Here is a 14,126-nt window from a genome sequence, read left to right on the forward strand (position 1 = left end):
GAAAGGGGGAGGAGTAAGACATAGGCAGTCCATAATTACCTGTAATGAGACTTTTGTCTTGCAGCATTATCGGGGTGTTCTTGAAGTCACCCTGAAGGTGGTTTTCAGATGGAGGTAGAGCTGCGAGCGCCTCAAGTCCCCTCATGACCCATCTCATCCATATGTGCAGTAATAAGTAATTACTGAAGTCTCATTGAAGTCGGCGTAGAGTATCCTCCCTCTTTCTGTGCAGGCAGATGAATACCCACCACTCACCTATTACACAAAGTGACACTCCTGGAGATCCAATGTGTCATCTCAATCTTCCTCTTCAGCACCACTCGTTCCTCTCTTCCATCACACCCCCACCCTCCCACCCACTCTCCCCGTCTCAGTTTTTAAGGAAACAGCTGGCTCCCTTTGATGTCTGACTGGCCTCGCACCAAGTCACCACCACTGCTGTGTTTGACAGGGTCTGCATTCACGCCGTCCCCAGGACAATAAAATCATTTTCTATACGACACCCTGTTACAAATATCGCCTCTGCACTTCCCGTGTGGCCGTTCTTACACCTACAAAAAAGACAGCTTGCCAAAATTACAAAACTGCTGTGACTTTTTGGCCAAGTGAACGATTTTGTCCGTGCTTCAGTTTCATTTCTCATCCATACTCTTTTACTGCTCACCCTTTGAATAGAGTGAAAAGAGGCTCTGGTTGCAGACTTCCTCTGTCTATTTCTTTTTAACAAAATAAACAAAAATGATCATTGTCCATGAAAAGCACCTTTGACTCTCTGTTTTAATTGTTTTGTTTTTATTGTAATTGTTAAATGCAGGTCGGCTGTAGCTAGTGAAGCATTCAAATGCTAGTGTTGTCCAACAAGTTTAGCAAATGAATGAACTTCTACCATTTGGTGGTATGCAGGCAGCATACGGTGTGATAATCAGATACTTGCTCGACTCGACTGCTGACAGGGAAGAAGCCCAAGTGAAACATGTTTTTCAATGACACCTCTTAAGGTTTCCTCGTACTGCACTTCACAGCTAATTTAATTCCATCTTCTACCGTGGCACTTAACAGGTGTAGATGTAGACGTTAAATGGAAGAGTGAAATATTATGATAATATGAAACTCAATTAGTTTTGTGCATGTAATGAATGAACATGTCACTGACATTGGTGCTCACTTATGGATAGTCATTAGCTTTTTTTATTTTCTTAATAGCACTTCACCTAAGAACATTAGATTTTCATAATGAGCCCTTTCATAATAAAACACTGTATATGTCATCAAAAGGTGAATTTACTCCTAACACAGCAACTTCTGCTCAAGGCTATTTATTCAACACAGCACTAATTTGTGAAAAGGCAAAATGTACTTTGACCTGCAAGGAAACAAACTAGTTATTAATTTCTAAAGCAGAATCAGTGAAAGATGTTTATCTGCCTTTTCAATGGTGACGAAGACTCCATACTCATTTAAACCGTAATTATCAAGATAAAAATGAATTATTTAAATGAATCTTTTTTTGTATTCATTTTGAAATGCAGTGCTACTTTTACTTAGAAAATCAAGTGTTGTGTTCAGTCTGATGTTTATTTAATTTTCATTAACTTGTAACATACAGTGGTAATATATAGCATTAATATAAATGCATATAATATTCCATTTATATAATATTCCTTTAACTAGTGTTAAAATCTACTCAGACCAGTGTAAAAAAGATTTACTTGTTGAGGAATAATTACAGTTCTCTAGGAAATTAATGTTAGACACCAGTGAAACTGGTGTTGATTTTTGTTGCGCCCTCAGATGTTGTTGTGGTGTAAACACTTTGGACCTCTCAGAACCAGTCACTGGAACTCTGGGCCTAATTCTACAGCCTGGCATGAACAGGGCGTACAGTTTACACCGTGTGGTTGTAGGTTGATTTAATGTCCGCCAATGGCTGTGACGGGCATGCTCGTGTCTTTGTAGACTTTGAAATTGGCAATAAGTGGCAGCATGTGGTTGGACTCACACACACATGCACACACACGCACACACAAAGAGAGAGAGAAAACAGCTGTGCAGGAAGCTCTCGTCATTATCCTTGCTTGTTTTTCTTTTGATTGAGGTAAGTTGCATTGCAGTGCAACCCTCAATGCTGGTCTCAGGGAGAGTGTGTGCCATGTGGATCTGTTCTCAGTGTCCACTCGGCAATGGGACTAATTTGCATTCCATTGTGTGTGAATAAAGGACACCTATTCTGAGGACAGAGTTTACCAGCTGCTGTCCAGGACAAGTCCTTATTAGGGCCCTGCTGTTCCTCTGAGAACGCCAGCACATGTTCAACACGCGCTTCGCCACTCGTACACAGCCACAGGGCCACACGTACACTACACATACTCAAGGACGCGTGCACCCCCACAGTCATAAACTATTCATACTCAATTGAAACCCCACCAACACAAACACACCAAAAGAAACAGAGGCTTTACACGCAGACACTTGCGGAGAGCGATTACCAACACCAGCGCTGGTTCTCTGGGAGGTTTCAATCAAAGTGCAAAGGTCACGGCTCACAAACATGTCCTCATTTTACATAAAGCTGAAGTTGCAACTCGGTGTGTTCTTAGAGACACAGTGTAAGCTCTGAGTATACAAACTGTGTCTTTTATTTTTCCTTAAAAACAAACCACAATCCAGTATTTACTCTGAAGAAGGTTGTAACATGGAAATATTGGAAAGATGAAAAAAAAACCAGACAAAAGCTGAGGGCAAAGGTAAAACCACAGCTGAGTGTCAACAAACCAATGAGACCAATGCATTATCATGTAACAACAGAAGCTAGCAGTTATTATCAAATATAATGATCAAATATAAAGAGATATACATGAAAAACTGTGACATTATTATTATTTTTATTATTATATTATTATTGTTATTAGTATTATTACTTACTTACTTATTATATATTGTAAAGTAACCAAAATGCTTGTGGATTTCCTGCCTTGACAGTGAGCGAAGAAAATTAATTTCGACTCAACCCTGAGGCATTTATTAAAACCTTAACGCTTAACATTCTTTATGAAAGATCCAGGAAGTTCAACAGTTCAATTAGGGCTTATTAGCAGAGAAGGAACAGACAGTGACCTTGGGTTGAAATTCTTATTAATGAGTGGGAAAAGTATATCCAGTCAGAAATAATAAACATTTGACCTTTGACATGTGAGTGGACACAATGTAATTTTGTACATTTAATGCTATAAATATCAAGGCTACACTTCATGTACCCTAAGTGTACTGTATGTATGGGATTATTTGTGTGTGTACTGTATGTGTGTGTGCTGCAGCGATACATCTAAGAACATGTACTACTGTTCTAGAAAATATGTCCTTGTAGGAATACTGTGCATGTCTGTTTAAAGCTTGATTATCTACTTGGGAGTTAGGATTAGAGTTGAGGTCCGGTTGGAGTGAGGATAACATTTAAAATTATGCTTGAGTTTGTAATAAGGTGCTGTATGTGGAGGGGTGTTTGTGAGTGTCTTTTTGTGTGCGTGTGTGTATTGTGCAGATATCCAGGTTCGTGAATTGTGTTTTTGATTCCCACCTTTTGTCTGAGCTTCTTTATGTCTCTTTTCATGGAATCTCCTTTAACTGTTTTGCATTAATTGCATCTCTCTTTAATTGTTCATCTGTTAAATAGAGCGCTCACGTGGCGAACGCGACAACAATGGCACTCCAGACATTTTGCACACAAACTAACGCCCCGGCACACTTCAGCCCGGCTGACAAAAGCAGTTTTCAGCGCTTAATCAAGAAATTATTTGTGAAAAGAAAAGACATGCTAATGTCATTTGTTGTGAGGACTCAAACAATTGTTGCAGACATATTGGTTGCTCAGGAAAAAGACAATAAGTGAGCGAGAATAAGAGCAAATGCCTCAGAAAAAAATGAATATCATCTTATAGCACTGTATTTTATAGCCATAAAATGTATTCAAAAAGTCTATATATCAAACTGTATATATATATATATATATAGGACAGAGACACTGTTATTTTTCCTGCTTTTACTGTTATCATTTTCTACAGGAAACTCTGGATGGATTAAGCACTTAAAATTGTACAAAAATCTTTTGCATTACTCCTACTTACAGATCCAAAAAAATGTATCCTCATCTAATACAGGGGTCAGATGTTATGCGGCTGCCGAGACCCTTCACCCTGGACATTCGACATTTCTTATTTTCTTACAGGCAATTTTAATTAATGACTCTTTCAATTATCGGGGTAAATTTTACATATGGAATAACTGAGGCATTGTTTGAGTCGAAAAGTCTTGATACCGTGATAGAAGAAAGGAATTCTTATCATTATGCATCATCACCAATGCTGCAAAAGATTAATTGGGTTGCTTCAAACCCAGGTTCAGTTAATTACATGTGATCTGAACCAGCCAGGTGATGAATGCAGATGAAAGGCAGTCATTTAACTAAACCTATTCTTCTATTCATGAGCTAAAGGTTGTACAGGCCTGTGAAGTAAATTGACTAAGATTTTTTTTCCACCATTACTCCAATTGTGGGATACTACTCAAAGCTGAGAGAGGATGGAGGATGACCGCTGTCACAATACTCACAACAGAGAAGCCCGCTGAAAAATGTAATTTCCCTTCTTCTGTGGAGCTGCGGCCCACAGGGAGTGGAGGGGGCTGGTGAAAGGCTGAATCTGGCTGAATCACACGCCTGCACAACTGCTAGAGCTTGTGGTAATTACTATAATGATGTCTGTAAGTCCAGGCAGGAAAGAGCCAGTGCTGTGTTCACACAGAGGAGCTGATCCAAAAAAGAAAAGAAAATAAATTGGCAACGACCAGGCAAAAGCCTAACATGGTCGTCTCATTAATGCAAGAACTGGAAGACTGTAGGTAGCTCTGGATTCTCTGCTGAGAATATTCTAAAATTTTATATTCTTGCAAAATAAAATCAACACAACTTCAACCACCTGAAGATTTTATCTGAAGGAATTGTGCAGTTTTGGAGCATTGGACAATTTCAATTTGAGAGTCAAACACAATTCTTTTGGTCATTTTTAGGTGCGGTCTAACACAGTTGAATTTTGACACATATATGAAGGTATACCTATATGTGTTGAATTCATATGTTTAGTTGAAAAAACTTCACAAGCCAAATACTTTGCTAAACACCTTACTGCAGGTAAGGTGCACAACAAATGAGTGTCAGATACATAGATGTGTAAACAAGATTAAGTTTGGATATGATGTCCTAAAAATTATTATAGAGTCAAAACCCTTTAAAACAACTAATTATATGATATGATATGATATGATATGATATGATATGATATGATATGATATGATATGATATGATTGATATGATATTATATTATATACTAAAAATATTAAAAATCTTCAGCCTACACTACACACACACATACTGCATGTCGATACTGCATGTTGATAGAGCAACTATAAAGTGGTCAGCGATCACAGTGGACATGCAGGGTTGGATACTGTCAATATGAATTGGTGACTGGTTTTGTATCTTGGTCAGATCTGGTACAAACAGGATGCTGCTTGATTCTGATTGGTTCTGAACGGAGAGAGTCATTTGTTTCTATGACATTTAACGGCATAGTTTTCAAGCATTGAACTTGTCTTTTTGTCCCGTAAGAGTTCCAGTCCAAGGAAGAAGAACAGGAAAAGGGGCCAAAGATAACGATGGTGGGGGCCGCAGTGATCAGCAAGTCATTTATTCACATTTGACATCTGCATAATGAGACAGGCAGCCAATGGCAGCGACGGCTGGGTGAAGACAGGGTGGCATGCCTTCACTTTTAATGGGCACAGTGAGGAAAGTTCCAATTCCTCCTGACATTCCTCATAGTGAAATAAACACGGCCCTGATTCACCGTGTCTATTAGGCAGATAAGAGACAAAGCAAGTCAATTATACTTCAATGCCTTCATAGCCAGGGGAGCTCATTAACGTGATCAGAGACCTCCATGCTGCTACAGCAGTAGCGGCAGCAGCAGCAGCAGAGCTCCATGCTGCTACAGCAGTAGCGGTGGCAGCAGCAGCAGCCCCTGATTAGTACATACAAGTATGACAGGGACTTTTCTGCCTGCCTGTTTTATATAGAGAAAAACACACATGTAAATATTGAAGGGTATATTGTAGGTTGCAAAGCGCATTTAGACACAGCAGGACGCAGTGTTAGTCAGAAACTTGTTGACACATTGAAAAAAGTGAGGGGGCGCTACATCCGATGTTGTTGGGTTGTATGTGCTGATGGGGTCACAGGAGTTGATGCTTTCAGAAAACATCTGTGGCAGAGAATTTTCCGAGCTGTCGTGCACAACATGGATGCATGGCCTTGGGTTGTAAGTGGAGGCGAGGTGGCTCAGACTCAGAGCCGAGGCGCTGGCTAAAAAAAGCAAAGCCTGGGGTTTGGTGGGTGGAGTGGTGCATGATTTTCTTTTTGTTCTTTCGACTGTGTTGCGCCTGTGTTCTGTGTTCGCATGCTGCAGTCTGTTGACACTGATGTGATGGGTGCAGACAGAGTACAAGGAGCACGGCTTGTCTTTTCTAGTGCTTGCATAGTGTGCATCATATCCAGCGACTGCCTCACTGAGGCTCTAATGAGTTAATTTATGTGTTTATCCGAACCATGGGAGAATTGATCTGCAGTCATTCCATCAGAAAATACAAATGTTAGCTGCTGCCTTTGTCTGGGAAGAAAAACATCCATTCATCCATCACACCGTCTCACATGCTCTGTGACTGTATCACTGCTGCTGTACTGTAGCCAAATGAGGTCACATGTAGGTAGTATTCATTAATAAATGTAAACTTATTTTAAAAACTATTTGGTCAAGGACATTATGTCATTTTCAAGCATTAAGTCACCTGTATTAGTTAGCAAACATAACTAACTAAACCTATTCTAAAAAATTGTAAAAAAGTTATTGCTTAAAGGAAAAATAGATTTTTAAAAATGTAAATATTTATAGTGAGAGATATATCTAGCCAAAAGTTTGTTAAAAACACACACGGTAGCTACAGAATAAGTTGGAAGCCTTACGTTTGTCTTAGCTTTTTCATATATTACAGGACAATAAAAACGTTGTTTTTAAAAAAATCATAAACTGTACTCAAAATGACTAAATTAAAACAACCTTAAATAAGACAATAAAGACAAAAAATATATGTACAGAATAGCAAAGGTATTAGCTTATAGATCAAGTGTGAATTATACTGAAGCAAAGAAATAGCTTCAACAGCAGAAAACAACAGAATTATAACAAAAATTTAGTCCTGAAACACTTTAATGTTAGCCAAGGAGTTAAACGTTGGCTAAAAGACAACTAAATATTAGGCCAGACACAGCATAATGTTAGCCAAAATGTCAATAATTAGCCATAAAATTACAACGCTATATACTAATACGTTAGTATTTTTAATTCCATTGATGATTTCCTCATGTTGGAATTCTTACAATTTAATTTATGGTCAAATAAAGCCACTAACCTGCAGACATATTTATATATTTTTTTACTGATTTTTCTGCAACTGCACCCTCAAAAACTAAAGAGCAACACAAAGCCACCCCATTACGAGGGAGTCCCAGACATATCTGCTCACATACCTCTGTCATTGCTCTGTGAAACATGAATGATTTGATTATTTGATGACAGCTTATTTCTCAAATCTGTTTGGGCACCATATGTGTCTAATAAGCCGCTCGCTGCCACGTGAGGGAACGTGAACGCCGCGCCCTCGGCTCTGTGAGAGGCCGGGCCACTCTTCAAACCTGGAGGGAGCATCGTCCCGTGAACTCAGACAGACATACTGACTGCACTGTGCAAAAAGCACATCTGACGTAATTCAAGTGCATGTTGAAGGAAACATCTTTCTACTGCTGTGCATCCACGTTGTCTCCCACTCTGTTTCACTTTGGTTATGTATCAAAAATGCAGCTCGAGGCCATAAAAAGGCTGTTTTTCTAAAGTCTTTGCCTCCACAAACTGGGGAAATCAAGCAGAACAAAACGCCAGAAAACCTCTTTCGTTATTTCCTCTGCCTCCAGAGGAAAATATTGTTGCTGTCATAATTGGCTCCACAGTCTTTTCTCGTGCAGCGACTGTGGAGCATGACAGTGCTTCACAATTCACACGAACTTCAACCAGTTCTGTAACCTGCGTCTCACCAATGTAATTGGCTTTTTGACAAATCGGATTAAGTAATGGCGTGACAACAAAACGTGGGTTTTAAGGTGCATTGTTCAAGTGCAACTCATTCACGTAGAAGTTCTTTTCTGTAGTGGAGAAAAGACAGAAAACTCCTCGAGGATGATATGACATCAACAGTTTTTTTAACCGAGATCCAAAAAACAATTAACTAATTTATTTTCCTAAATTTTGGACTAAAAAATGTATAATGTTATAGAGGAATACTCAAATAATCCAGGAATATAAAAAGAAATATTTTGTTTATAATTTCCTCTACTACATACGGAGTATGTAGTAGAGGAGCCGTTATTATTCACTGACTGATTTAAAGGGAAGGCAACTTCCACAAGTCAAGTCATATAAGAACAAAATCATTCTAATGACAATAAAAATGTTATTTTGTTCACTGTGTTCAAAATAAAACATGAAGACAGCCCAGGGTTGGCCTCAGGGCCTTCAGTACACGTGTGTGTTGAAGGTCACAAGGTCAGGACTCTCAGGCTTCAGAGAGAGACTTTAATAAGGGCCCTGTTAGAAGTGTGTCCCCCACTGTGTCCTTAATTTAATTCACACCTTGTATGAGGACCAACGTGACGCCTCGCCGCTAGGAATCACTCGTCTGCAGGGATATCAAGTGACTTGTCCACAGAAATGCAGAATCCTAGTGAACTGGAAAGTAAGAGGACAGGCTCAGAGTAATGCAAATGACCTCAGGAGCAGACAGACTCATGTAAACACGTTCATCCGTACTGAAGTGTGCCATACAGTGGAGGAAATTGTATAGTGGCACGGAAAAAAAATGCCTGAAGAATTAGGAAATTGTAAGGCAAATGTGCTATTTTGATTATTTTTCTGCGCTCTCTCAAAGAACTTTTGCAACAATTGGAAGATAGTGGCCTTGCCGTTTCTCCACTCCTGAATAAAAATCAATTCAGGCTCTGAGAATAAGGTCACACCGTGGTCTTGGGATACAAGTCTCCCTTTATCTGACTGCAAATAAAGCCCAGCATTGCTTCAAGGCTTGTGTGACAACAAAAAAAAAAATCTAGTGGAGAGAAGCACAACAAGGGCACTCTGTTAGTTTTGACCAGGCTGCAGTGTCTATCTGTTAACCTGCAGGAGGAACTTTCAGCCAATGTTTAGTTCGTCGATGTGGAAACGATAATCATCCTGGCAAGAGATAGAACAATATCAGAGACTAAAGAGCAGGACCCAGGAGCAGGAGTCAGGAGACAGAGGTAAAAGTAAAATAAAAGTAGAAAGTCTTCTCTTTGAGCAAAAGTGATGTACAAACACGAGTATGAAAAAACAAAGTGCAAAAAGTTACAAGATGGAATCCAAAATGGGTCAAGGTCCAAAACACAAATATGGTCCAAAGCAGATGAGGGGAGGCGCAGGTCAGGAGGTACATATGACAGAGAGGTGAGGAAGGTGGGAGTGGCAGGGGGAGAATACGAACAGAGTCACCTCAGCTTTATTTACACAATTAAAAATCATAACAGAGAGAGACACCTGGAGCATATCAGTCTAAACAGTATCTACAGAGTTTTTACATTTACTCAACAACAAACGTGAAGTTTTTAAAGACTTATCACAACTTGGTTCATGGAGAAACATGGTCTAAAGAAGAAACTGTGAGGTCTTTTTATAATTTTAAATCATCCCTGGTGTATCACAGTGGAACAGTGGTTAGATTTACGCCTGTCGTAGAGAAGGTTCTAGATTTGATTCCACCTAGTCCACAGATTATGTGCACATAAATATCCGGTAGCAAAGATATTGTATGAGCCTCACAAGAATCTACACTGTGGACAATCAGACTGCATTTTACCCAGTGTCCAGTCCAGACACTCAAAACTGTGACCTTATGATCCTCCAGGCTAAACTTAATAGGACACCAGGGTCCCAACCCGTCTCCACCAGTCTCGTGGATTACTGCTACTTGGATCTCATCACATCCAGACCCGTCACCGTGCCTCCTCACACCGTCCAACAGAAAATGTGAGGAGGCATCTCTTGGTTCAGGACCTGTCCAATAATCCCAGGACAGACAGTGAAGGCTTCACTGACCAGTCTGACTGGCCTCGGGGAAACCAACCAGCAGCAGTAGAGATTGAAGGAGTTAGGGATGGAGAGAGTGACCGACCCAGAAAGACAAGTGGACAAATGACAGTCATCTGATCACCTCTGTGGGCAGAGAGGTAGAGCCTGGGAATGTGTTGTTTGAGTAACGTGTTTTAGAGGCATTTAATGATGTGTTGAAAAAAAAAAAAAATATATATATATATATATATATATAAAGTTGTAATTTGTAGGGAGATACAACCTGACAAAACCCCCCATCACTTCAGAGCTGGGAAACAAAACAAAAAAAAAGGTAAGAAACAGGAAACAGGAACAGAAAACAGAGGTAAGAAAATAAGTAAAATGTTATGTAAAGTTCAAAAGGTCAACAGCTGCCATTATGAGACATCTACTAAGACAATAACCAGGCCCTGCCTGTGGAACTAGACATGGACTGGTACATGAGCTTACAGCATCTACGAGAATAATAAGAGAGGCAGGTGGAAAGAGACAGAGACAGAGACTGAGACACCGACAGACAGAGACAAACAACAATCATCAGGAATTTGAATATTCATCAGAAGAGTCCAGGACACGGCTGAGGCTCTTTGGTGCACAGGAGTGTAAAGAACTATCAGAGGCGGACCCCGAGACACGAAAGATATCAACAAGAATTAACTGCATCATGTCAGGGCTGGGTGTAACAGACGCCAACGTGCTGACGGGGAGCTAGTGAGTTTGTGGAGGAAGCGCAGAGGCTGAAACGTCTGGTGAAACTGTCTTTTATCTGATTAGATCAGTGTAACTCAGAGCTCACATCATCCTCCCCGCTGCCGTCTGTGAGTGGATTAATGACGACTCCATGACCTACATGAATGACATTCACATGGACATCATTTAAATCACATATTGGCCTCATTGTGGAACATACAACAATTATCATAGTGTAATTCTAATTTCAGCCTGCGGGCTCACATTGCTGCCACATTCTTATCAATCAACCTGAGGAGTGTGGTTACTGTAATTCAGTGAGCTGATGCAGAACATTTTAAAAAGCTCATCAGGCAGACTGGCGCTGGACGTCGTCTGGTCTGATTTGTGTTACTCTACAGTCTGTGTAATGATCAACGTTTAAAATGCTCAAAATTAGTGAATACTGGTGGAAGGGTTTATACTGTACTAAACTGTACAGCCTCGGTGTTTAAAGCAAACTTACAGCTTCCACAAATAACACTGGTCTTCTTCTTCAGCTGTTTCAGTGTGAGACGACACGGAAATAACAGACTGTGTTTTCACTTAGGTCCATTGTTTACAGGTATTGGAGGTCGACGGACCAGTGGAGCCTGGGCTCCAGACCATCGTGTCTGCTGACAATAGATGATGAGCCCAGCAAAATTGACCCACACACACACTATGCATCTATACACACACAGAGGCCCAACGCTTCACACCATTGTTTTTTGTTTCAAAGATGAAGTGTTTCCATGTGGTACTGCAGGAGGTCACTGGTTCATGTCCAAGTACAAATTATTTCTTATTATTACTTTCTATGCTAAGTGTGCGTGTTTTCTTATGCAGTCATTCTGTTTCTTCTCTTCTAGAATTTTCTTCTGCCCCAAATAAAATCTGAAATGATAGGTTAAGTGAAATCTGTGATAATAAAAAACAGCAGCAACTACTGGAGATGTTTTTACTTTTATTTAACTATTTATTACATTTATTTCTGTTTGTTGAAGCACTCACTTCACCTCAACTCAACCACCGCTGATGAAATGTGTGATTGGCTATATAATAATACAGCATCTATAAACAAGAACAGTTGTCTGCAGTGACACGGTGTGTGGCCCTTTAATTAACTGGTGACATGTGTGCTGTGTATCTCACCTTTGCACAATTTCTGCTGTGATTAGCACAGCCTCCCACTGTGGCTCTGAACAGACTGAAGCAGAGAAACAGAGAATGAAATAAATTCATAATAAACTAATCAAATTCAGAATTTTTCCTTGGAGATTTGCATTGAGTTGGAGAAAATGTGATCCAGCGTATTTACAAGTCAGTGGGAAATTAACTCCTGCTGATCACACTATTAAGTCACTCACTCTTTGCTGCACTTTGGTACTGTGGCTGATGAGAAGGGGAGTTTTGGGGTATAGTCCTCAGACCACAGTCCTGTCATGGTCATTAGATATGCACATGCAGTGTTTTCAGTTTTCACTGTTGTCTCGGCGTGTGATGTCGGCCAGGTCGCGACCCTGTAAGGTTGTGATCAAAAAGGGAAAATACAGCCTTTGTAGGTTCTTTAAACTGTCCGTCAGGTGGACAAACTCAGGTGGGCCCTTGAGTTGATAAGGAGATAACACAGTGTACAAATTTACATGCTGCAACCGATGCAAAGAGAAAACTGAAGGCCTGTTCAAAGGGAAGCTGGTTATTAATGGGTGAAGAAGAGAGCCCTGGAGTCTGCATTACCATCACATACAACCTATCTGTCCTCATTTGTAATCAGTACACACACACACACGGAACATACATGCATAAGGCTGGGCACACACACTATAAGCTCCAAGCAAAAGAGGATAAACTACTTTCTATACCCACAACAACCACAAGCCATTGTTGCCTCTTATAATTAATTAGGGCAACTTGTTGAGCTGAAGATGTAATATGCATGTTAATTTAATGGTTTGTGTCTGGTTTCAGAGAGGAGAGGAAATGCTTTGATGTTCGCAAATTTTGGCAGTAAATCACTGGCAACAAACAATTACAGAATTAATGAAGATCACAGAAAAAAAAAACAACAAGCAGCCGAGACCATTGTTGGAAACATGTGCATGTTGAAGCACATGGATGTTGAATGTGTCCAATCAAATCAGAGACACATGTAAAAACCTAAGTCTGACTAAGAACGGGAAGGTTTTATATTTTTTGCCAAGTGTGAATATACAATAGATAGAATGGTGTTTTGTCTAAAGTTAAGGTCCCATGTTATACACTCTATTACAGAGATGTTGAAAGTCAGACCTGGGTGTGTGATATGTCCATAAACCTTTTTTGACCTATTTTTGGTTCATCTACACTTTTTTTTCTTGTTAAATTTTCTTTAGCACTGTACATAAATAAAGGTTTATAATAATATATAAAAGGTTCTTATATAACATTTTTGTTTTTTTTTCAACCTTTGTGAAATACCTCTGTGGACCCAGTAGTGGACACGGCCTCCATTTAAAGAAAAAGAAAAGAAAAAATAATAAAGTCCAGAAAATGTTAGACATACTTGTTTGTCTGTGTATATACTGAATTCGTCATTAAAATCATTAAGCCAGTAAAACAGTTACATGATTTTGTCATCATATTACCAAACTAAGACTAAACCACATAAAAACCTAAAGTATTTCTAATTATTTTTTATATAACCTCATCAAACAGCCAAGTCAGCTGATCAGAGGAACGTGTCTTTGTATGAAAAGAAACAAATCTTGCAGTAATCATGTTCAGATACAGGATCATTATCTAACTGTGCTCCCTGACGTGTGACTTGTGTGCATGGTGAACAAGAAGTGAGAGATTTGGGTCACATGCAAATGTCACTGCTTGTAATGTTTTTCAGCATGTGTTGATCCATCTGGAGCTCAGTGCAGAAGAAGAAGCACTAGCCTGGATGACATGAGCCCATGTTTCAGTGGACGGTGAAGACATGGTGAAGAGCTGAAGGCAGTGCTTAAAATAATATGTTCTTTTCACAACTCCACAACACCATCTTTAGCTTTAAGAACAAAAACCCAGAGTTCACGTTAATTCCAAAAATCAACATCCAAATATTCTCCAGAGTCGCTCTATGTGGGCTAT

Source organism: Cynoglossus semilaevis, chromosome 13 (genome assembly GCF_000523025.1).
Source record: "Cynoglossus semilaevis isolate Cse_v1.0 chromosome 13, Cse_v1.0, whole genome shotgun sequence".
Classification (NCBI taxonomy): Eukaryota; Metazoa; Chordata; class Actinopteri; order Pleuronectiformes; family Cynoglossidae; genus Cynoglossus; species Cynoglossus semilaevis.